Consider the following 23907-nt stretch of genomic DNA (forward strand, 5'->3'; position numbering starts at 1 on the left):
CATATGCACACACCACTTTTCTGTTTTATTAGTATTTTTTTAAACAAGTTATTTGTTGCCTTTCACTTCACCAATTTGAACTATTTTGTGTATGTCCATTACATGAAATACAAATAAAAATCCATTTAAATGAAAGGTTGTATTGCAACAAAATAGGAAAAATGCCAAGGGGGTGAATACTTTTGCAAGGCACTCTGTTTATCCTGTTTTACCATTTAGTTAGCTAGTAAATAAATAATTAAACCAATTTCTGTAGTACTCAAGCATAAGTAAGTCTTGGGTTTTTGCAGATGCAAGGAGGTTGCGACTGTTCAGAATGATGATATGATACGAGGTTATGATTAATAATTTTACTGTTTATAGATGTGATAGGTAGACCTTTAGTTTAATTTGGGAGATGGTAACTCTTTAAAGAACCGCTCTCGTGGTGCCCCAATTCCTAATGAGTTAATTGTTATATGATTAATGTAATTGAGTAGTAATTTAACATAGTTAGTTGATAACATTCATCAGATTTATGTTTAAAGTAAAGTCACGACACATTTCCCTTTGCTTATTTGAGCTGGTCTTGCCATAACATGGACTTGGTATTTAAACAAATAGGGCTATCTTATGTATACCACCCCTACCTTGTCACAACACAACTGTTTGGCTTAAACTCAATAAGAAGGAAAGAAATTCAACAAATTAACTTTTAACAAGGCACACCTGTTAATTGAAATGCATTCTAGGTGACTCCCTCTTGAAGCTGGTTGAGAGAACTCCAAGAATGTGCAAAGCTGTCATCAAAGCAAAGGGTGGCTACTTTTTTTGAAGAATCTCAAATATAAAATGTATTTCAATTTGTTTAACACTTTTTTGGTTACTACATGATTCCATATGTGTTATTTCATTGTTTTGATGTCTTCACTATTGTTCTACAATGTAGAAAATAGTAACAGTAAAGAAAAACCCTTGAATGAGTAGGTATTCTAAAACTTTTGACAGGTAGTGTATATATCACAGAATGGGTCCATGTTTTGTTCTGTTTATCATTCAATGCCTGTTCTGATCATGTTTACATAACCAACTACAATTTCAAGTTGAGTATACAATGGAATGGAAAATACATTATTACAATGTACAGAAAGCCCACTTAATCATTATAGTCTACTCCTGTGCTCATGGTCCTAATCACACATTGACTACTGAGAATTCCCAATGTTTCAATATGTTTGAGGGGGGGGGGCACATTAACAATTTAAATGTTATGGGAGTGCTCATGAGTACCACTTCCTTGTCTCTTGACAATAACCTATCTTACAGTATGCACATTCTGTTACAGGAACACTGGTGTTATTGTTCGGAGAATATAAGCTAACTAGTAATTGTGTTGTCCATACACATCAACAGTGTAATATCTGGATGAATTTTGATAATACTAAATAAATAAATGAGGAACATACAGTAGAATTACATGATATGAATACATGTAAGATGTTTATTGATAGGCAATGCATTTTTTGTGTTTTTATTGTGTTACTTTTATTTAACCAGGAAATGCCCATCGAAACCCAGAGTCTCTTTTTCAAGGGAGACCTGGAAAATGAGGCAGCAACAATCAATACATTGCAGAATTAAAACACACAACAATACAATACAATTCAACAACATAATTGAGTTTTAAAACAGCATTTCCATGCCTCTGGGTCACGAGATGAGAAGGTAGTCTTGCCTAATACTGTAAATGTCCTGGGGACTTTAAGTAGCAACCACCTACCAGACCGGGTATGGTAACTGCTGGTGGTTACCAGACTACAGAGACCAGACTACTGAGGTAAAGAGGGAGTTTAGCCAAAAGGGCTTTGTAGATGAACGCATACAAATGTAGCTTTCTCTGCATATAAAGTGAGGTCCAACCCACCATTTGGTACAAGGTGCAATGGTGGGCGAGTGACTTGGCATTTGTAATAAAGAGCAAGGATGCATGATAAACAGAGTCAGTCTCTGTAAGACAGAGGAGGTTGCATGCATAATACAACAAGTCACCATAATCAAACACAAAGAGAAAAGTGGCCTGAACAAGCTTATTTCTAGCCTTAAGCGGGAAGCAAGCCTTATTACGATTTGGTACAGAGTATAATTTATGATTTGACCGAGTGAATGATCTGGACAAGTGACAACCTTATTCTAACCGGCTCATGAAAACAATGTGCAACAAGTTGGGTTCTTGTATTAGTAATTAGCTATAGTGCTATAAAAGTATTGGTCCACATTCTAGCTAGTGTCCATCAGGCAATACTTGCTTTCTTTGGCTCTCTACAAAGAGAGACCACTAGTGGGGATACTAGTTAATATTACAGCTAGGTTGTTCCATATGTTGTTTAGTTAACTAGCCAGGTAGTTAACAAGCTAACGTAAACTCACGTAAACTTGTACATCGCCTTGGTCCGTACAATTGCCCTTATTTTAGCGCCCCAAAAACGTAATACTTCCAGATCAACTGTAATGTCAAGACCATTGTAAAGCACAATTTCTCCCCTTTCCAACAAAATCAATTACATGACCTAAACGCTGCCCGTTTCTGCATAATTCACGCAGGCAATGAGCCCCGTCGGGTCTTTTTAAAAATGGCGGGTGGGGAAGCGAAAGTATTGCGTGATAGTGAGAAGGAGAGATGTTGTGTGGGACAATTGCTTTTTTCACTCAATCTGTCCAATTTATCACCTTATCGCCTCTAAAATGTAAATAAAACACTATAAAGAGTTTATATAATGTCATTACATACCTATTTGAAGGTTTGTGTCGAATTTGAATTGGGTTTTTAGGGCGGTGCTAAAGTGATCTTAGAAGTAAACAGCAGCTTTGAGAATGATGATGGCACGCAATGATGACGAAATAAATGACTAGGTATCCCCCCTTACCCCCGTCACTGTCCATTTCTTGTTTTTAAAGGATGATAGAAGTGCTACACCTGGTGGACAGAGATTGTAAGACAGAAATAGTTGCTTCATGCGTGCTGTACGTTAAGACATTACACGTCAAGATGTAACGGAGGGTCAGTTTTTTCAACTTTTCTCCAATACTATAGAGCCATTACCAGGTCGACCAATGCTTGAATAGAAACCTAGTTCACACCCCCGATTTTGACGTCAACACAGTCGCTGCAATCCCATTCGTTTTCTTTGTAGCCTCATTTGAATTTTGAATGTTGCGGTTGTGCACATTTGTACAGAATGGAGTGAGTTTATGTTAGCTAAATTTCAAGTACAGATATCAACTAACTACTTAACTAACTACGTAACCTTACTCTTCAGATAACTGATGAATGGTAGCTAGTTAGCATAGTTACAGGTTCTCTTATGCTTGAAACAACTTTGGAACCAATTAATCACTGTTGCTAATAGTTACCGGTAGCTATCTGGCTAGCTAGCTAGCTTTATTGGTCTAAGGTGTAGGTTAGCTAGCCTCTAGCTTCGAAGTTAAAACTCCAGTATTACCGCTAAACTCTGTATTCATCCTTGATCATTACATTCGTTGTAGATGAGGGAGGCGGAGAGTGCATGGTCCCCATCCTTGTTGAAGCTAGCTGTGCAGTGCTCTGTAGCGATTAGCGACGCTACCTTGACTCTGGCTATTTGCTATGTTTACTACGGCATGTGGGCTGTGCAAAAACCATATGTGACCGACCCTCTCGATCTTATGTAGCAAAATGTTCAATTGTGTTTTTTACGTTTGATAAAAATAGACTCAGAGCTAGAAAATGGTATATCATACACTGCATTTGAGGAACAATGGGAAAGTAATTCTACATTGAAAGTTGATAAACTTCTAACCCCATGTTTGAGAAAATGTCCCTTGAATGTTTTGGTACACCTACTGGAGAGCTGATCTTTGTCTACACCCATTCAGCATTGTTCACACCCTCTTAAGCCTTAGCCCCACCAATCTCTTTAAGGATTCACGTGTGAGGCCATGTGGTAAACACGTGCTATATAAAAATAAATCTGTCACATGCACAGGATACAGAAAGTGTAAATGGTACACAGAAATGGTTTACTTGCATAGTAGCAATATCAAAAAGAAAAAGTGTCCAGATAAAAATATTTTATAATTATTAGATGACTCTTACCCGACACACATGACTAAATTGATGAGTCATGTGAAGGAAATGCTATAACCACCCCCCAGCCACATCTAGCTAAGTGGATGGGTCACTATTGTCTAGACATGTACACATATTCATGAAATACAATAGATGGACGTAATAACCCCAACCCACACCTGGCTATTTTGATGGGTCATGTAATAATCCAGCCGAAGTGGAGTTTTTTATTTAGATAGGTAGCTAGCTAGGTAGCTAGCTACACAATTAAACAGCATAATCCCAACATACTACTACCAATACAAACATTGTCATAGCTGTAGTATCAATCTGCAGGTAGCTAAAGCTAACAAACTAGGTTCAACATTAACTAGCTAACATTAGGCTATAACATTTGATCATATTACTCCAGTGCTAGCCTCCCTACACTAGCTTCCTGTCAAGGCAAGGGCTGATTACAAGGTTTTACTGCTAACCTACAAAGCATTACATGGGCTTGCTCCTACCTTTCTCTCTGATTTGGTCCTGCCGTACATACCTACACGTATGCTACGGTCACAAGACGGAGGCCTCCTAATTGTCCCTAGAATTTCTAAGCAAACAGCTGGAGGCAGGGCTTTCTCCTATAGAGCTCAATTTTTATGGAATGGTGTGCCTACCCATGTAAGAGACGCAAAATCGGTCTCAACCTTTAAGTCTTTACTGAAGACGCATCTCTTCAGTGGGTCATATGATTGAGTGTAGTCTGACCCAGCAGTGGGAAGGTGAACGGAAAGGCTCTGGAGCAACGAACCGCCCTTGCTGTCTCTGCCTGGCCGGTTCCCCTCTTTCCACTGGGATTCTCTGCCTCTAACCCTATTACAGGGGCTGAGTCACTGGCTTACTGGGGCTCTTTAATACCGTCCCTTGGGGGGAGTGCGTCTCTTGAGTGGGTTGAGTCACTGATGTGATCTTCCTGTCTGATCACACTGATGTGATCTTCCCCCCCAAAGTGGGTGGGGTTATATCCTTCCTGTTTGGCCCTTCCTGTCCTCGGATGGGGCCACAGTGTCTCCTGACCCCTCCTGTCTCAGCCTCCAGTATTTATGCTGCAGTAGTTTGTGTCGGGGGGCTAGGGTCAGTTTGTTATATCTGGAGTACTTCTCCTGTCCTATTCGGTATCCTGTGTGAATTTAAGTGTGCTCTCTCTAATTCTCTCTTTCTCTCTTTCTTTCTCTCTCTCGGAGACCTGAGCCCTAGGACCATGCCTCCGGACTACCTGACATGATGACTCCTTGCTGTCCCCAGTCCACCTGGCCGTGCTGTTGCTCCAGTTTCAACTGTTCTGCCTTATTATTATTGGGCCATGCTGGTCATTTATGAACATTTGAACATCTTGGCCATGTTCTGTTATAATCTCCACCCGGCACAGCTAGAAGAGGACTGGCCACCCCAAATAGCCTGAATCCTCTCTAGGTTTCTTCCTAGGTTTTGGCCTTTCTAGGGAGTTTTTCCTAGCCACCGTGCTTCTACACCTGCATTACTTGCTGTTTGGGGTTTTAGGCTGGGTTTCTGTACAGCACTTTGAGATATCAGCTGATGTACGAAGGGTAATATAAATACATTTGATTTGATTTTGATTTGATTTGCTGTAATGAAGTCAACAACATTAGTACATCTTTGGCAGTATAGGGCTATAGAGGTTTCTATAGCGATAATGACATTGCACGGGCAATGACAGGAAATAAAATAAATGTATAGAGAATCAAATGAAAATATCCATATTTTGAAGTACTGCATGATGTCATGAATCATTTTTTGTGTTGTTGATCATTTGGTAGATTTTTGAGGGGAGAAAAGGAAAAGCAGCCAAATCACTGGTGCCTGTAAGATGAGGGCTGAAACGTATATTAGCACAAAAGCAAAAATCATTGTAAGTGGTCAGGAGGATTAGGCAAACATGACAGATAAGATGTCTACTTCAAGACAGAATAAAGATAGCCTCATGAGAGTCAAAAGATAGTAAACAGAAATATATTGAATATATTTACTGTACTTTTATCAGTGTTTGACATCTGACAACTAGCTGTCATTAGCTTGACTTAGAACATGACACAATATGAAACATATACTGTAACCTCAGTAATGAGCATGGTGGTGAGGAGTGTAATTTAGAAAAAAAAAAATGTACAAGATATTTATTGGCATTTTTTACAATTTAAAGATCAGCAAAATATGACAGATAATGCCCCGTTCTTCCACCTACACAAAACAGGTGGAAGGAATAATGGGAGCACATTGTGCAACCCCCCCACCCCCCAACACATGAACACCCCCTTCCCTCCTCTCTATCGGTATTAGCTTCAATGAATAACAACAAAAAACAAAACAGAATGACCCTCACATCCAATGCTAAAAAATAAATTATTCAACACAAAAACAAATCATAATAATAATAATAATAATACATTAATGAAGAAAATAATAATGAGGCAGCTAAGGTGAAACTGCTGAAAATCCTCCCAGACATCAGTAAATTCAAAAGGATCTAGTGGTACAGTCATATTAGTGACCTGTGATGAGATCTGTATAGTGTCTTGCCAATAATTTCCTAGTTCAGGTCAGGACAAAAAAAATATGCATAAGTGTGCCCATCCCTGTTTTACACCTTGGGCAAGTAATGGCAATATAATGCCTAACCTGTAGGTACTTGAAGAAATGAGTTGGAGGTAACTGAAAATGAGATGCCAGTTGTTGAAAGGATAATAGTTCACCTTCTCTATACAGATGGCAAAATGTTTTAATTCCTTTGTTGAACCAAGAAAATGTAATACCATCTGTCAGGGCATTGAGTAAAATGGGGTTATTATAGAAAGGTGTTTGTTCACATATAGATCTATGCCCTTCTGTTTGTTTACGGACTTCAATCAATATACAGTATTTAAAGTGTTTTTAATTAAAAGGGTTGTTTATGAGACCTAGCAAAGCTTTAGGTGGGCTAATACAAGGTATAGATGCCAATGAAACAGGGGAAAGACACTCTTCTGCTATCTGCCTCAAAAAGGGTAAACATGTTGTTGTACCTTGTCATACCCACACAGCCCTTAACTGAGATGCCAAGCAATACAACTGGAAGTCTGGTAGAGTAAGCCCTCCTTCTGAGTATGGTTTGCAAAAAAGTTGTGAGTTTCACTTTGGGGGGGTTCCCTTTACACAGAAATGAAAATACCTTCCTAAGTTGTTTGAAAAAAACTTTGAGAATAGGAAAGGGAAAGGTTTGAAAAAGGTACACAAATTTTGGTAATATATTAATCTTCCCACAATTGACCCACCCAGAAATTGGTAAATCCTGCCATCTATCCAATTCTTCTCCAACCGTTTTGAGAAGTGGAGTATAGTTCAGTTTACGTGTCTTTATAATTTCAGAAGGAATTTGCAATCCTAGATATGTCATTTTCTGAGGTCTCCAAGAAAACGTATGGTCTAAGATTGGGTTCTGCAAAGATGCCCTGTAAAAGACATGATTATACTCTTCAATAGGTTTTTTTATATCCTGAAAAGGTCCCATATTCTTTCAGCATGTCAACTAAGGCTCGGAGTGAAATTTCTGGTTTAGTGAGGGAAAGCAAAATGTCATCAGCATTTAACGAGACCAAATGTTCACGCACACTTGTACAAACACCATGGATGGATGGTTGATATCTTAAAGCTTCTGCCAGTGGCTCGATAGCCAATGAAGAAATGAGAGGACTAGAGGGACAACCCTGTCTTGTACCACATGATAAGGAGAACTAGGAGGAAACATTTACATTCGTCAGGGTCTGAGCTGCCGGACATTTGTACATTCATCTAATAATCAGACCTACATACATAGGTTCAATATTCATCCTCACTAAAAAAGGTAGTTTCATTCTATATTGTCAAAAGCTTTTTAAGCCACCACTACAGTTTCTTGGTCATAATGCATAATATTATATAATCTTCTGATATTATCAGGAGATGGGCGGTTTCTTACAAAGCCTGTTTAGTCCATATCAACCAAGTCTGGAAGAACCTTATCTAATCTAAGATCTCTGAGTTTTGCAAGAATCTTACATGAAGTGTTCAATAAAGATATTGGTCTATACGACCCACAAAGCAGAGGATCTATCACAGGTTTTAACAAAACTGTGATCAGTGCTTGTTCAAGTGTGTCTGGGAGCTTTTCTGTCTCTATGGCATAATTAAACATATTGCAAAGAGGCTCAATTAGTTTGGGTAAAAAGGATCGATAGAATTCAATAGGGAATTCATCTAACCCTGGTGATTTTCCCCCAGCAGTGTTGAAAATGGTTTCCCTAATTTCCTCAGATGTGATCTCTTTCTCCAATTACTCTCTATCCTCATCAGTTAAAGCTTGTAAATTGACTTATTTCAAAAACTCATGCATTGTGGCATGGGCACCCCCTTCAGACTTCTTTCTTAAAACTCCCTAAAGACTAGACTCATTTCCTCAGAAACCTGAACAACTGTGTTATCGGGCTGCTTAATAGAGCTAATAACTCTACTAGTTTCCTCTTCGCCTTTTCTGTCAAGCAAGCAACTTTCCTGCTTTATCTCCATGTTCATAGTAGTTTTGTTTTGTTCTCCTTAGTGCGTTTCCTGCTTTGTGGGTCGCCGGGGTGTTATATTAAACATTTTGCAGAGTTGAGTCATTAAATGTTATACTATGTTCATTTTCCAGATGTCTAATTTGATATACATATTGGTAAATACTTATACCAAGTAGTTAAACTTCCCTTGCCTGCAGGAAAATAAATAAGTAGATTCTAGAGTAACTGTTATGGACAGGGGAGTAAAATGAGGATCATTTAACCTTTTGTTGTAAAATCTCCATATGTCTACAAGTCCAAAGTCTTTTATTTCTGCTTTTATCATTTTAGCTGCCTGCGTGCGGTTGATACTATTAGAGGAAGATCTATCACTGAAGGGTCCAGTACCAAGTTAAAATCCCCTGCCATTATTATCCCTGATGAGGGGCACGTTAACTTAATAATAAAGATGTCTTGGTAAAATGTAGGATCATCATGGTTAGGCACATACACATTCACAATGGTAATGGGCTCAGTGTTAATGAAATATTGAATGATGACAAACCTACCCCCTTTGTCTTTAATCTGAGATTGTAGTTGAAAGGAGCAATGCTTAATTAATGAGAATGGCCACCCCTCTTGCCCGAGAGGTGAAAGATGAATCGTACACTTGACCAACCCACTCTCTCTTCAGTTTATCATGCTCAAAGTCAGTCAGGTGTGTCTCCCGAAGAAGATCTATATCAACCGTATGCTGCTTTAGATCATTCACAATGCGTTTGCCACTTGACTGGGCATTTAGTAAATGTATAGTTATTAGGTGCCAACATTTTTAAAGAAAATAAATAAGGGGGGAAAGATAGAAACAAAATTGCATTGAGCATATACAAATTGTACCAAATGAAATTATGAAAGTATAAAATAGTAAACATCTCGTAAGCTAATACCCTGACCCTACCACTAACCCACCCAACCTCCTCCCCAACTGAGGGAGTTAAAGAACCCATACCCTTAAACGCTAGTCTTTAAGCTAGATGTACCTACTATGTATAGCATCGCCCGAATTAGGTTAATTCTAAATGATATGTATATGGCATTAGAAGTGCATCGACTGTTCCCTGTAACATGAACATGTCGTCAGTCGAGTAACAAAATACAATTTGAATCAAAGCGACAAACATCGGCAACAATAATGACCAGACTATTTAGCCCCACTATTGCATGTCAACAAACAAAAAAAGACAAAAAAACAGAGAATGCGTTTATGGTCACCAACAGCGCCTACCCGTACACCCAAATGTCAACCAATCGGCATTCCCCAAGGTGCCCTGAAACCTGTGCCTCGCAGCGACAACAGCCATGACCACAAACGCACCCAAGCAGCACAGGAAAAAAGACATAAAGCTATGATGAAGAAATGAAAACCTTTACCAGACCATAACTCTCATTCCTCAAATATAAAATAGGGACAATTAGTTAAACAATCACCATCATCCTGAGCATGTACGCGCACACACAACTGTAAAGCTATCAGCTAGCTGGCAATTAGGCTTGCCAGCCAGTGTGTAGCTTATCCCTGCCTCGGCATCACTAACGCTAACATACATCTCTAACAATAAACAAGCCAGCCAACGTAATGAAGTAATGTAAACAACATAGTTAGTCTTGAAACCCGGTCTAAAGCCACATAACTATCTAACCAAACCGGACCTCTATGCGTAAAATAAAAGTATACAGAAAGAATGTAACTGCCTGGCATAGTGTGGTTGTAGCTATAGTCACACCTTTGTAAACTTAGCGAGCTGGTTAAATAGCGCAGCCAACATTAGCTATGATCCAATGTTCCAGTACCTCGCCAGTCATTATCACGCTAGCCATCTAGCCAGCCAGGCGTGCCAGCCAGTCTATCCTGTGAGTCATTTCATTGTATCCTCATGTTCTAACAGTTCACTATCCACTGTATCCAAGTTCAAAAGACAGTTCCTCATGATGTAGTAGGCGTCAGGGAGTTCTTTCCGCATGTATGTTTTCAGCCGTCATCGCAGAGTAAAATATGTGCTAACCATTCTTGGTTTCAATCCACAAAGTCACCGGGTAGCGCAAGCCGTATGCTAAGCCAGCCTGATGCAGGAGCCTCTTCAGTGGGGAGAAGGCCATCCTCCTCTTGTGCAGTATACTGGGAGAAAGATCCAGAAAATATCATGATTTTGCCATCTCCGTACTTGAGCTCTCCCTTACTCGGGTAGCAGAGAGGATGCGGACAGTGTCCTGGTACCATAGAAATGTAACCTGGCCAGGCAGCCGCCTCCATAGTGTGCGATGGGCCCTCTCGATTTCCAGTGGGTGAGCGGAAGGGGGTAGATCCAGAATTTTGGCAATACATTCCTGTAGAATGGAGATCATCTCTTCTCTCCATGGCCTCTGGGAAACCTTGATATCTCAAATTGTGTCTTGTTAGAGCTTCGCCATTGCCAGAAGTCATGTAAATTAACTTTAACAATGACAACTGAAAATAGCAGTGTATAAGACAGCACTGTTCTCTAGTCTAGACTGTACCTTGTCTCTACTATCTGGAGTTATAAAACAGGACCTACAAACTTAACATAACATTGAAGACTGAAGTTTTGGACCCCTTTTGTTTTTCCGTAACAATATAACAAGTTATTTGAGTGGTTCTAATAAATAACTAATCAGCCCTCCTCCATATGTATTAATCAGATATCATTTATAACTGAGTTACAAAGAAAGAATACTAAATAGGCATGCACCTGCATGGGCCTTGTTTGCTCTCTGGGCTTTGAGAAGTTTAACTGCTGTGGTGGACTGTTGACTGCTGTCTCCCAGGCCTCATCTCTCCTCTCCTGCTGTAGACTGTCTGTCTGTCTGTCTGTCTGTCTGTCTGTCTGTCTGTCTGTCTGTCTGTCTGTCTGTCTGTCTGTCTGTCTGTCTGTCTGTCTGTCTGTCTGTCTGTCTGTCTGTCTCCCAGGCCTCATCTCTCCTCTCCTGCTGTAGTCTGTCTGTCTGTCTGTCTGTCTGTCTGTCTGTCTGTCTGTCTGTCTGTCTGTCTGTCTGTCTGTCTGTCTGTCTGTCTGTCTGTCTGTCTGTCTGTCTGTCTGTCTGTCTGTCTGTCTGTCTGTCTGTCCCATATTAGCCGGGATGTCCCTTATATTGGAATAAATTGGTTTGTCCCATACGGGACCTCCCTTGTCCCGTATATTCATCCAATCACAGCATAGAGTACACGCGCCAATTCTTGCAAAGTTATTTCTGTTGTTGTTCAGTTAGTTTGGCATATCAAGGAAATATGGACAAACCTGCAAAAAAGCAGCTACAACAAACAATGGGAAGCAAAAAAGACGTGGGTTGAGCCCGTCAGTGGTGACTCGACAAAAGCTTTCTGTACTTTACGCCGTCAGGAATTCTCAATTGGCCACGGAGGGGAGAATGACCTAACTCAGCATGCATCCACAGAAATACACAATATGGCGACGCTAGCTAAAGGTGCTAGCAATATCGGTGCATTCTTCGTGACGTCTACTGCGGAAAATGATCAAATCGCGGCAAGTGAAACCTCGTATGTGTACCACACGGTTAAAAACGGACTCAGATACAACGGCGCCGACTGTCTTGTTAAGATCAACAAGCTCAACAGAGCTTTGTTTCACGACTCAAATGTTGTGAAGAAGATGCACTTGGGAAGAACAAAAGCTGAGATGACTACAATGAATGTTTTAGGACCAAATACTGTGCGGGATATTTTGGATGATCTGTCCCCGACCGAAGGTGAGCCCGTGTATTTCTCAGTTGCTAGTGATTCCTCAAACAAGGGGAATAGGAACATGTTTCCAGTATGCGTGAGATATTTCTTTGTGTCCAATGGAGTGCAGTGCAAGTTCCTTTACTTTTATGAAGACAGTGATGAAACTGGAAATGGCATCCATCAAGCACAGAGAGCCACTTTGTGCATTTTTGCCATTGTTGACATTGAGTGGCATGAAATTCTGCAACATGTTTGCACACAATGGCTCTCTCTTCATCCAGCTGTTGATCGTCTCCTGCAAAGCTGGTCAGCTCTTACTTTATACTTAAGGTCCCTTGGGGAGACCTGTCCTGTGGCACTGAAGAGTATTTTTGAGTGGGAAGAAAAAAACGGCAGCTGCTGAGATTTATCTGTGCTTTTTCCTGCAACGTGGGGTGTGTTCCTGACCAACTCGTAAAAAAAGCTGGAGGAAACAACGCTCTGCATCGCAGATTGTTTACGAGGAAGTCCAACATTTTAAAATGAAGATGCTTCAGCAGGAACAGGACAGCTTTTTTGGAAACCAGACCAAGCAGCCGATGGACAAACAATTGTTAGCACAAAGGTCCAAGCGGCAACAGGACTTTGTGAAGTTCTATGACACTGTCATTACATATATTGACAGGTGGTTTGATTTCTCACCAGAATTTTTTTGGGGTGAAACTGAAACCGACCAGCCTCTATGAGGAGCTCTCCTTCACTGACCATGGAGCAGGTGGTGGTTGCCCTCAAAATGACAGAGACAGTCAGTATGGACCAATTCTATGAAGAGTTTTGTGCCAGGAGGAAATACAGAGAGCCAGACAGGACACCACAAAATCCACCAGTGAGAAGTGGGTGGCAGTTTTCCAAAACCTAGGGAAAGCCAACTTGATCAACATGTTCAGGACTGTCTCATTTGTCCTCAGTGAGCCAGGCTCAAATGCCTTTGTAGAGAGGATTTTCTCTCTGATGACTATTAAATGGTCAGACTCAAGAAACAGATGCAGCACAGAGGCTCTTCAAATATCTGTGAACTGTGACTTGTCATGTAAGTACTTCTCTCTGGCTATGCAAAAGGACAAAGGACTGCTTGAATCAGTCAAGAGCAACAAAAAATATCCATGGAAAAAGTAGACTTGGTGAGTGACTCATGCCTGTCGTTTCCTCTTTTGCATTTGAAATGTTTATTATTTTTTGCTATAAAAATCCAAATTGTGATTTCTTTAATCGTTTATTTTGAGGTTTATTCACATACGTTTACATGATGATACAGTTTTAGCAAAGCTATAGACTAAATGTAATATAAAAAGGTTTGCCTTTCCAATTGAATAAGAATATGAATATACTCACACAATCAATTCATTCACACAACACCATACCCACACCGCCATGGCACTGTGCACTGGCACGCCACCTTTTGTCCCTTATTTGGTAGTGGTGAGGAAGTCGGCAACCCTAGTCTGTCTGTCTGTCTGTGTCTCTGCCTCAGTCTCAGTATCACCTCCTCCAGGGGACATACAGCTGAGGGAAATACCTAAACCTCTATTCTCATTACTAGTTGGTGGCAGGGTTGAAAGATAAGGAACAGAAGGGTTTTGAGGTGGGATTGACCTTTTAAAAAAATGTTCCTCAAAAAAAAAAAAAAGCAAGAGGAAACACAACATTAGCATGGCTCAAGGTAATAATCTAACAACAAATGTACCCGTGAGGAAATACTGTACACAGACTGGAGATTAGGGCTGGCTGATATCGTCTTCTGAGGTATATGGATCCACATACCGGTATGGAGTTTTACAATACTACCTACAAAGGTATTTGATATAGTGCTAAATAAACTGTCAGTTTTGTCCTAGTTTGGTTGAGTATAAAACAATCCGAATGGAGAAAGCCCAGTAAAACCACTTAGAATTCATTTGTTGCCATTCAAGGATCACGCAGTACTCATAAAACATATTTAGAACTTTTGTTATACAGAAACATAAAATATAGTCAAATATCGCCATACTATGAAAACTATTGTGCTATGATATTTTGGCCATATCACCCAGACCTACTGGAGATGTGTTCTTTATTCTGCTCAGTGGCTAAAAATCAAACCCCCATATTCTGATTGGCCAACAGTGTTACTGGTAAAGAAAATAACTGGAACCAAATTAAGTAGAACATATAACATGAAAAATAGCATGTTCCCATAGCTGGAATGGTGTGTGTGAGGCATGGGTTTGTTTGTTTCATCCAGCTTTCATCTCCTGTTAATCTAGGACATGATCAAAGTGTTTTGCTCCTGTTCTCTATGTATTTTTGTTCCCATTTTCATAAATTCCTCTATGATTAAACATAACAGAATCAAAAGGAAATTCCCACAAGGAAGAGAATGAAAAACAGAACATTTGTAAATATTTCACACCCGCACCTATTTCAACACATTGACTTTGGAAATGTGGACCACCATCAAAGACACGTGCCACAAAAATACAATAACAGCCAGATAGAATAACAAAAACAGACCATCGACAGCAGGGGTATTGCGCTCCTGAGTGGTGCAGCAGTCTAAGGCACTGCATCTCAGTGAAAGAAGTGTCACTACAGTCCCTGGTTTGATTCCAGGCTGTATCACATCCGACCGTGATTGGGAGTCGCACAGGGCGGCAATTGGACCAGCGTCGTCCAGGTTTGGCCGGGGAATGCCGTCATTGTAAATAAGAATTTGTTCTTAACTGACTTGCCTAGTTAAATACAGGTTACATTTTAAAAAACATATATACTACATTTCAAAATTTGGGATCACTTAGAAATGTCCTTGTTTTTGAAAGAAAAGCACATTTTTGTCCATTAAAATAACATCAAATTGATTAGAAATACAGTGTAGACATTATTAATGTTGTAAATGACTACTGTAGCTGGAAGATGCGACTCCGGGATACTGGCCTTCTAGGCAGAGATCCTCTGTCCAGTGTCTGTGTTCTTTTACCCATCTTAATCTTTTATTTTTATTGGCCAGCCTGAGATATTACTTTTTCTTTGCAACTCTGCCTAGAAGGCCAGCTTCCCGGAGTCTGTTTCTCAAACTAGACACTCTAATGTACTTGTCCTCTTGTTCAGTTGTGCACCGGGACCTCCCACTCCTCTTTCTATTCTGGTTAGAGCCAGTTTGCACTGTTCTGTGAAGGGAGTAGTATACAGCGTTGTACGATATTATATATATATATATATATTCAAATCCTACCCTGGAGCTCCTTAGTACTGCTGGTTATACCTGATAAGTAATTGCGCCAACCTGGTGTACCAGCTCTAAACCAGTCCCTGATTAGAGGGGTAGAATGAAAGAAAGCATTGAAACTGGCTTTAAGGTCCTGATTTAAATTAGAGGGACCTACAGTAACACTATTGAAAAAATTAAACACAAGTGATACATTTCATGACGAGTAGAACTTCATAGTGGCTCCTGACTGGGGTTAACATGTTTTAGCTACCCCAGCTAACCACCCTTAACTACTACTAAATAATTCAACAACGCCAGTCAATCAGGATGTCCAGACACTTTCCCCTGGCCATCCCTCAGAAGAGGCAGCTTGGTGGCAATCTGCTATCGACATCAGCCTGCAATCTGAGAGCCTTGTCATATTGAGCCATGCAATGCAGCTCTGTCATGTCAGATTGTGTGGCATCTACCACACAAGTACAAACACTGATGCAGACTGACAGGCAGCTCTACAGCTCCAGCCTCGCACACATCTCACACCATTCAGGTCCAACGGTAAACATTGAGATTAAACAAACTATGAACACTCCGTGGTATTCACATTTCCGTTGTGTTGCATACCTCAGAAAAGGCCTGCCAAACTGTGCATCCTGTAAATCCTGTACAGAGTTTGGAGGTAGGGACATAATTATGGGGTATAAGGGACAGCCCTTCGAAGCATCACAAAGGGGGTTTGTGAACTGACCCCCTCTACTGGTCAATGGGTGGTATGGTCTGTCTTCTATGGCATTAGTCAGGCCCTTGATGACCATGTGACCTGACAAGGAAAAACTCCAGGCCCTGGTTTTATGCTTCTGGCCCTTCTCAGTGAGTAACATGTCTGTAGGTACATGTCTAATGTTAGGTGACATCAGTTGTATTGTAGAGCAACCAATGTGACCAAATACTGTATAGCAACCCTTTATCACCAATTTGAGTTTCCAATCTCTCCAAAAGAATGTGGTGATGGATGATATCAAAAGTAGCACTAAGGTCTAGGAGCATGAGGACAGATGCAGAGCCTCGGTCTGATGCCATTAAAAGGTAATTTACCACCTTCACAAGTGCAGTCTCAGTGCTATGATGGGGTCTAAAACCAGACTTAAACGTTTCGAATACAGTCGTGGCCAAAAGTTTTGAGAATGACTCAAATATTAATTTCCACAAAGTTTGCTGCTTCAGTGTCTTTAGATATTTTTGTCAGATGTTACTATGGAATACTGAAGTATAATTACAAGCATTTCATAAGTGTCAAAGGCTTTTATTGACAATTACATGAAGTTGATGCAAAGAGTCAATATTTGCAGTGTTGACCCTTCTTTTTCAAGACCTCTGCAATCCGCCCTGGGATGCTGTCAATTAACTTCTGGGCCTCCTCCTGACTGATGGCAGCCCATTCTTGCATAATCAATGCTTGGAGTTTGTCAGAATTTGTGGGTTTTTGTTTACCATCCGCCTCTTTAGGATTGACGACAAGTTCTCAATGGGATTAAGGTCTGGGGAGTTTCCTGGCCATGGACCCAAAATATCGATGTTTTGTTCCCCGATATAAATATAGTTTTTTTTCACTTTTGCCTTATGGCAAGGTGCTCCAACATGCTGGAAAATACATTGTTCGTCACCAAACTGTTCCTGGATGGTTAGGAGAAGTTGCTCTCAGAGGATGTGTACCATTCTTTATTCATGGCTGTGTACTTAGGCAAAATTGTGAGTGAGCCCACTCCCTTGGCTGAGAAGCAACCCCACACATGAATGGTCTCAGGATGCTTTGCTGTTGGCATGACACAGGACTGATGGTAGCGCTCACCTTGTCTTCTCCGGACAAGCTTTTTTCCGGATTCCCCAAACAATCCGAAAGGGGATTCATCAGAGAAAATGACTTTACCCCAGTCCTCAGCAGTCCAATCCCTGTACCTTTTGCAGAGTATCAGTCTGTCCCTGATGTTTTTCCTGGAGAGAAGTGGCTTATTTTCTGCCCTTCTTGACAACAGGCCATCCTCCAAAAGTCTTTGCCTCACTGTGCGTGCAGATGCACTCACACCTGCCTGCTGCCATACCTGATCAAGCTCTGTACTGGTGGTGCCCCGATCCCGCAGCTGAATCAACTTTAGGAGACGGTCCTGGCGCTTGCTGGACTTTCTTGGGCGCGCTGAAGCCTTCTTCACAATAATTGAACCGCTCTCCTTGAAGTTCTTGATGATCCGATAAATGGTTGATTTAGGTGCAATCTTACTGGCAGCAATATCCTTACCTGTAAAGCAATGATGACAGCACGTGTTTCCTTGCAGGTCACCATGGTTGACAGAGGAAGAACAATGATTCCAAGCACCACCCTCCTTTGAAGCTTCCAGTCTGTTATTCGAACTCAATCAGCATGACAGAGTGATCTCCAGCCTTGTCCTCATCAACACTCACACCTGTGTTAATGAGAGAATCACTGACATGATGTCAGGTGCTCCTTTTGTGGCAGGGCTGAAATACAGTGGAAATGTTTTTGGGGGATTCAGTTTTTGCATGGCAAAGAGGGACTTTGCAATTAATTGCAATTCATCTGATCACTCCTCATAACGTTCTGGAGTATATGCAAATTGCCATCATACAAACTGAGGCAGCAGACTTTGTGAAAATTAATATTTGTGTCATTCTCAAAACTTTTGGCCACGACTTTACATTGTTTGTCTTCAGGAAGGCAGTGAGTTGCTGCGTAACAGCTTTTTCAAAGAGATTCGATATAGGCTGATAGTTTTTTATGTTTTCCTGGGTCAAGGTTTGTTTTTTTCAAGAGAGGCTTTATTACTGCCACTTTGAGTGAGTTTGGTACACATCCGGTGGATAGAGAGCCGTTTATTATGTTCAACATAGGAGACAAACAAACAAAATACAAAATAATAAACAAAGTCTTAAAACAGTCTTAACATGGTTCTCTACCGCTGTTGTGTTGTGGCTGGCAGTCAGAGGACAACATGACAGAGAGTGTCTGTGCTGCATCCGTATTGACTCCAGCCAATGGGAGCAGTTCCAGAACCATCAGAACATACATCACAAACATGCTGCAAATTGGCAGGCCTGGCAATCTAAAGTTCACTTCAGTTCAGACAAGTGATGGGTGGTGATGACATCTAATCTACCTTCCTCCTCCTCGCCCCTCCCTTCCTCCATCACACAAACATCCAGAAAGTGACAAGACAAGCAGTCAAGTGACAAGACAAGCAGACAAGTGACAAGACAAAGAAACGGCGTGAAGTCGTCTTGTTGCACAAACGAAGAAGCTGCTTAATGAATTGGCAGTCTCCCCAATTCCCCTGCCAAACAGTGGTGAGCATCTCAACAATATAGCCCAGGCATCTGTTTCTCAGCCAGTAGGTCCCCATCTCTCCCATCCATCTTTTGTTTCCCTACCCCTTTTATTTATTCATCCTCATTTCATCTCCATCGGTTTCCCCAGGATGTACACCCTCACTATGCTGTGTTCCTAATTACCTCAAGGCTACTCATTACCGGTGACACACTGAACATCTCCTCAGCAGAACCAGACAACAAATAGAGCTTACCATCATGCTGTGATCTGTATTGATACAAAGGGAGATAAAGAAAAGCTTTCATCTTTTGACAAAATTCTACACAGGGATGTGAATGGAGTATGCTCTTACATTGTAACATAACCACAGCGCTGGGGTAAGAAACTGTCGAAGGAGTTGGCCTCGCTTGAGAGAACATAGAACTGTAGAGAGATTGATCTAGTTCTATTTAATGTATGGCGATTCTCCCTGACGTGGACAGCGCCAGATACTGCATGTCTGACATGGACAGCTCCACATTGCCACCATTGACAGAACCTACTGGGAGTGCCACATCTATATGTTTACAGAGAGAACACTTCCTGTAGCGGTCAATGAGCTATTGTCTTACAACAGGAAGCTCTAGATGTTCCACAGTTCTAAACGTGTCTCTTTTAAGGAAATACAAATGTGTCAAACTGCCAGGTAGCCAGATTTTCCCAGTTGGTTATTCAATGATGGATCTGACCATTTTGTCCTTGTTTTCTCCTGCTTATACTTGGTGTTTGACCACCTCTTAACACTCAGCCAGACACTTGTTTTACTATTGCTGCAGTAGACCCCTGCTCTGGCTGTCCACCACTGAGGGTCCAGCCTTGGTCGTCCAGAGAGGCTGAGTGAGGCTGCTGTTTTAAGGGGATTGGCCACAGTCACACTCCACAAGACAAGCTCCAATGATCCATGAATTGAGTCTGAATGAATTCAGCACCATGGACCACATTAGAACTGCAGCAGCTCCCTTTCTATGAACAGGACTGGGAGAGATGGGGGATTGGTAATGAGAGAGAGAGAGGGGAGAGAGAGAGTAGAGAGAGAGAGGGGGAGAGTAGAGAGAGAGACACAATGAGGTGGAAACTGAGCTGCACCTCCTAACTTCTTGCCCAATATATGACCATATTAGAGAGACATATAACACAGATTCACAAAGAACCCGAAAACAAATCCAATTTTGATAAACTCCCATATCTACTGGGTGAAATTCCACAGTGTGCCATCACAGCAGCAAGATTTGTGACCTGTTGCCACAAGAAAAGGGCAACCAGTGAAGAACAAACATTATTGTAAATACAACCCACATTTATGTTTATTTATTTTCCCTTGTGTACTTTAAACATTTGTACATTGTTACAACATTGTATATATATATATATATATATACAAAGACATTTGTAATGTCTTTATTGTTTTGAAACTTCTGTATGTGTAATGTTTACTGTAAATTTGTATTGTTTATTTCACTTTTGTATATTATCTACCTCACTTGCTTTGGCAATGTTAACACATGTTTCCCATGCCAATGAAGCCCCTTGAATTGAATTGGAATTGAAAGGAGTTGAGATTAAAAGCAGTAGGGGCTCAATTACCCACATTTTTGGGTAATTTGCCACCCCTGATTAGAGAGCTGGAAGATCTCAACTTCTTCTATGAGTTAATTAGTGCTTGTTTGGGAATCATTTCAAACAAGGGATGCTTTTGTATTATTACTTCGAATGGAAAGCTGTTAGAGAATAATAAACATTTGATTACGCATAATTACACAGGGAGTGTCAGCAGAGTGAGCGGGCTGCAAAAGAAAAGAGAATTACAGATATTTCCAAACATTGCTCTGGAACTCTCAATCCTGACAGAAAAGTTGTCATTATAAACACATAATAAGCTCCCTCATATTCTCAGTAGTGTTCACCTCAACTCAATTTCCCTGACTCTCTCACTCGCTCTTTCTCTCTCACTCCCTCTACTCTCTCTCTCTCTCACTCCCTCTACTCTCTCTCTCACTCCCTCTACTCTCTCTCTCACTCCCTCTACTCTCCCTCTCACTCCCTCTACTTTTTCTCTCACTCCCTCTACTCTCTCTCTCTCTCTCTCTCACTCCCTCTACTCTCTCTCTCTCACTCCCTCTACTCTCTCTCTCTCACTCCCTCTACTCTCTCTCCCTCACTCCCTCTACTCTCTCTCCCTCACTCCCTCTACTCTCTCTCCCTCACCTCTCTCACTCCCACTACTCTCTCCCTCTCACTCCCTCTACTCTCTCCCTCTACTCTGTCTGTCTCTTTAGCTCTCTTTTACACACAAACCACACATCCACTACACACACACACACACACACACACACACACAAACAGACAGGTTGAAAAATCATTTCAGACAGATTTCCAAGCATCTGGGATGACGGCAGGCCAGTTCAAACCGCTTCTGGACGTTTGGAGACAGAGAGTGACAGGGAAAGCCAAGCTGGATTTGTGCTGTGTGTATTTAGAAAGCTGTTCATGAGGGGGAAGGCAAATAGCACCAATGCTCAAACAGAGGCACAGAGTCATTATTTGTAGTCGTGTTTATTGTGAGGCTATTGGAACGTATGCCCTCCTCTCCTCCCTAGGAATAGAGGGAAATAGCAGAAAGAGAAAGAGGGAGAAGAGAGAGTGGAGGAGGAATGGAACAGGCCCCTAGGAGAGCACACATCGTTATAAAGTCGGATTCAACATAATTATAATCAGTTCATTTCACAGCACAGTAATAATATCGCAAAATAATCATTGTAAGATCATAAAATGGGCTTAGTATTTCAGGATGAACATTAATCGTAATTATGGCTATAAACTCTATTTTTCCCTTCGCATCACATGATAACCCATATGTGCTCTCTCTGCTGCCAGGGCGAGTGGACTTTTCTTGTTTTACTGGAAATGAAAGAAAACTGTTGAGGTACCACAGGATGGGTTTCAGGTTGAAAAGGCTCCTTCATCATCTCAGGCCCTGATTTCTCCCTGCAGAGCCTCTAAAAGCTCCATATACACAGAGGATCCACTGTGGCAGTATTACAGGTACAGAACAAAGCCGAGCTGGCGATGACATGAATGATCTATCACACTCAGCCACCTGCTTCCCAAAAAGAAGGCCATTTAAATGCCACATCTGCTCTGAGCCACCATCCACTAGAACAGGGACGAATACATGCGCGCACACACACACACACACACACACACACACACACACACACACACACACACACACACACACAGTCTGTGGTGCCTGATGCCCAATCCAACCTCGTTTTCAGGTCATGGTACCGTAGAGCGTTTGGAGAGTCACATGTCTAGGGATGGCTTTGGCGTCGGACAGCAGGCGGGGGCCTGGGATCATGGGAAACCTCTGGATGTCACTGATGCAAGGCTTCACAGACCAACCCAGACCCATGGTGACTGCAGACCTCCAGACTAATCTCCAACAGACCCGGCCACCTGTCTGCTCTTGGCCTATTGACTGGACAACTGGACACCAATCCCCTTTTTCCTTCCCCTCTCACTGTTTTGGTTATCCATAGGGAGGGTATTATATTTGTGCTGTGCTGTGGTCAGTAAGGGATCAGTCCTGGCCATGTGTGTCTGTGTTTAGTTTTTATTGGGCTGAGGCTGCTTTTTTTTCAGCCACAGCAGGCAGGGAGGCCAGCTGTGGCTCTGAGGAGACTGCTGAGGCTATTTTAATGAACTCTCTGCATCAGGGTGATGAATAGCTGTGTCTGAGCTCTGTCTGCCACCTTCCGAAGATGCTTCCACCAGGCCTTTTCACATACTAGATCTAAAGCCACAAAATGCCACAACATCCTCCACAACACACACAAAACACACACAGGACAAGCGCCCACAAACACAGACACAAAAGCACACACACAGACACACACAAACAGTATGCTTCGTAAATTGAAGTTGTAGTAGGTCTAGTATAACATAGGACGGTACTGTAGACACTTTACTTTAGATAGTAAGCGTGCAGTATCTGAGTGTTAGAAGAGATGCACTGTAGGTTGCATGGGGGAGAATACATAGAAAACACAAAGCCACAGTCCTTTTGCCAGAGTAAGCGAGAAAGAGAGCGAGAGAGAGAGAGCGAGCGAGTGTGGCTGGCTCCATACCACTGTTCATTAGCACAGAACCATAACCATTCCATTTCTTCCCTTTTCACGGCAGATTTATTCTCCTTTGCCGTAGCGGTTGGAACACTGGACCGCTGCAGCATTACAGACTATCCTGTCAGGATCATACAGTTACGTCACAGAACAGAACATGCTCCTTAAATTAAGGACACGCTAAGGAAGCCTTCCCAGACCAAGCTTCCAGCAGCTCCAGTGGCACTTGGCGAGACGTCTTCTCGTTAGACCCATTACCATGATGAGATGTCTTCTCGTTAGACCCATCCCCATGATACAAGTGTCCATATCAGTCTAGATCCACCGACAACAACAATCTATTCTATTCCCAGAAGTGCCTTAGGCCCTGTCAGAGCAGGATCCAACCACTCCTAATGTTAACGTAGCTAGTGTCCATCAAGACAGCTCCTCGCTCCTTTTCCAACACTATCAAGTCCATACACACTGTCATTGAGATGAACCAAGTGCACCAGTCTACTCTTGATTCCTCCTTAGTTAGACCTCCCCATTAGCAAACAACGGGACTGTCAGCCAGTGGAATAGCGGCCCTTTAATTAATCTTCCAGGATTGTGGAATTGTGCCTTTCCCAAACGATTTACCTCTTAAACGTGAAGTCCCCTACAATTGAATTGTTTTATCAAAGCATATCAAGGTAATTTTCGTATAAATCATCTATCATTAGACTGGATCGCTTCGTGATTGTTCTGACTGACAGCCCCGCGTTCATGTTTATATTCAGTTGGTTTCGGATGACTCTGGGGTATCGGG

At 41.6% G+C, this 23907-nt stretch overlaps 1 protein-coding gene across 2 annotated transcripts in view; it reads right to left on the reverse strand.

Annotated features, from left to right (window-relative positions):
- LOC112254211 (chemokine-like protein TAFA-2) overlaps positions 1-23907 on the reverse strand; it is a 188883-nt gene that overhangs the window by 142798 nt on the left and 22178 nt on the right. The gene's annotated exons all lie outside the window — the stretch shown is intronic.

This window comes from Oncorhynchus tshawytscha, linkage group LG07 (assembly GCF_018296145.1).
Source record: "Oncorhynchus tshawytscha isolate Ot180627B linkage group LG07, Otsh_v2.0, whole genome shotgun sequence".
NCBI lineage: Eukaryota > Metazoa > Chordata > Actinopteri > Salmoniformes > Salmonidae > Oncorhynchus > Oncorhynchus tshawytscha.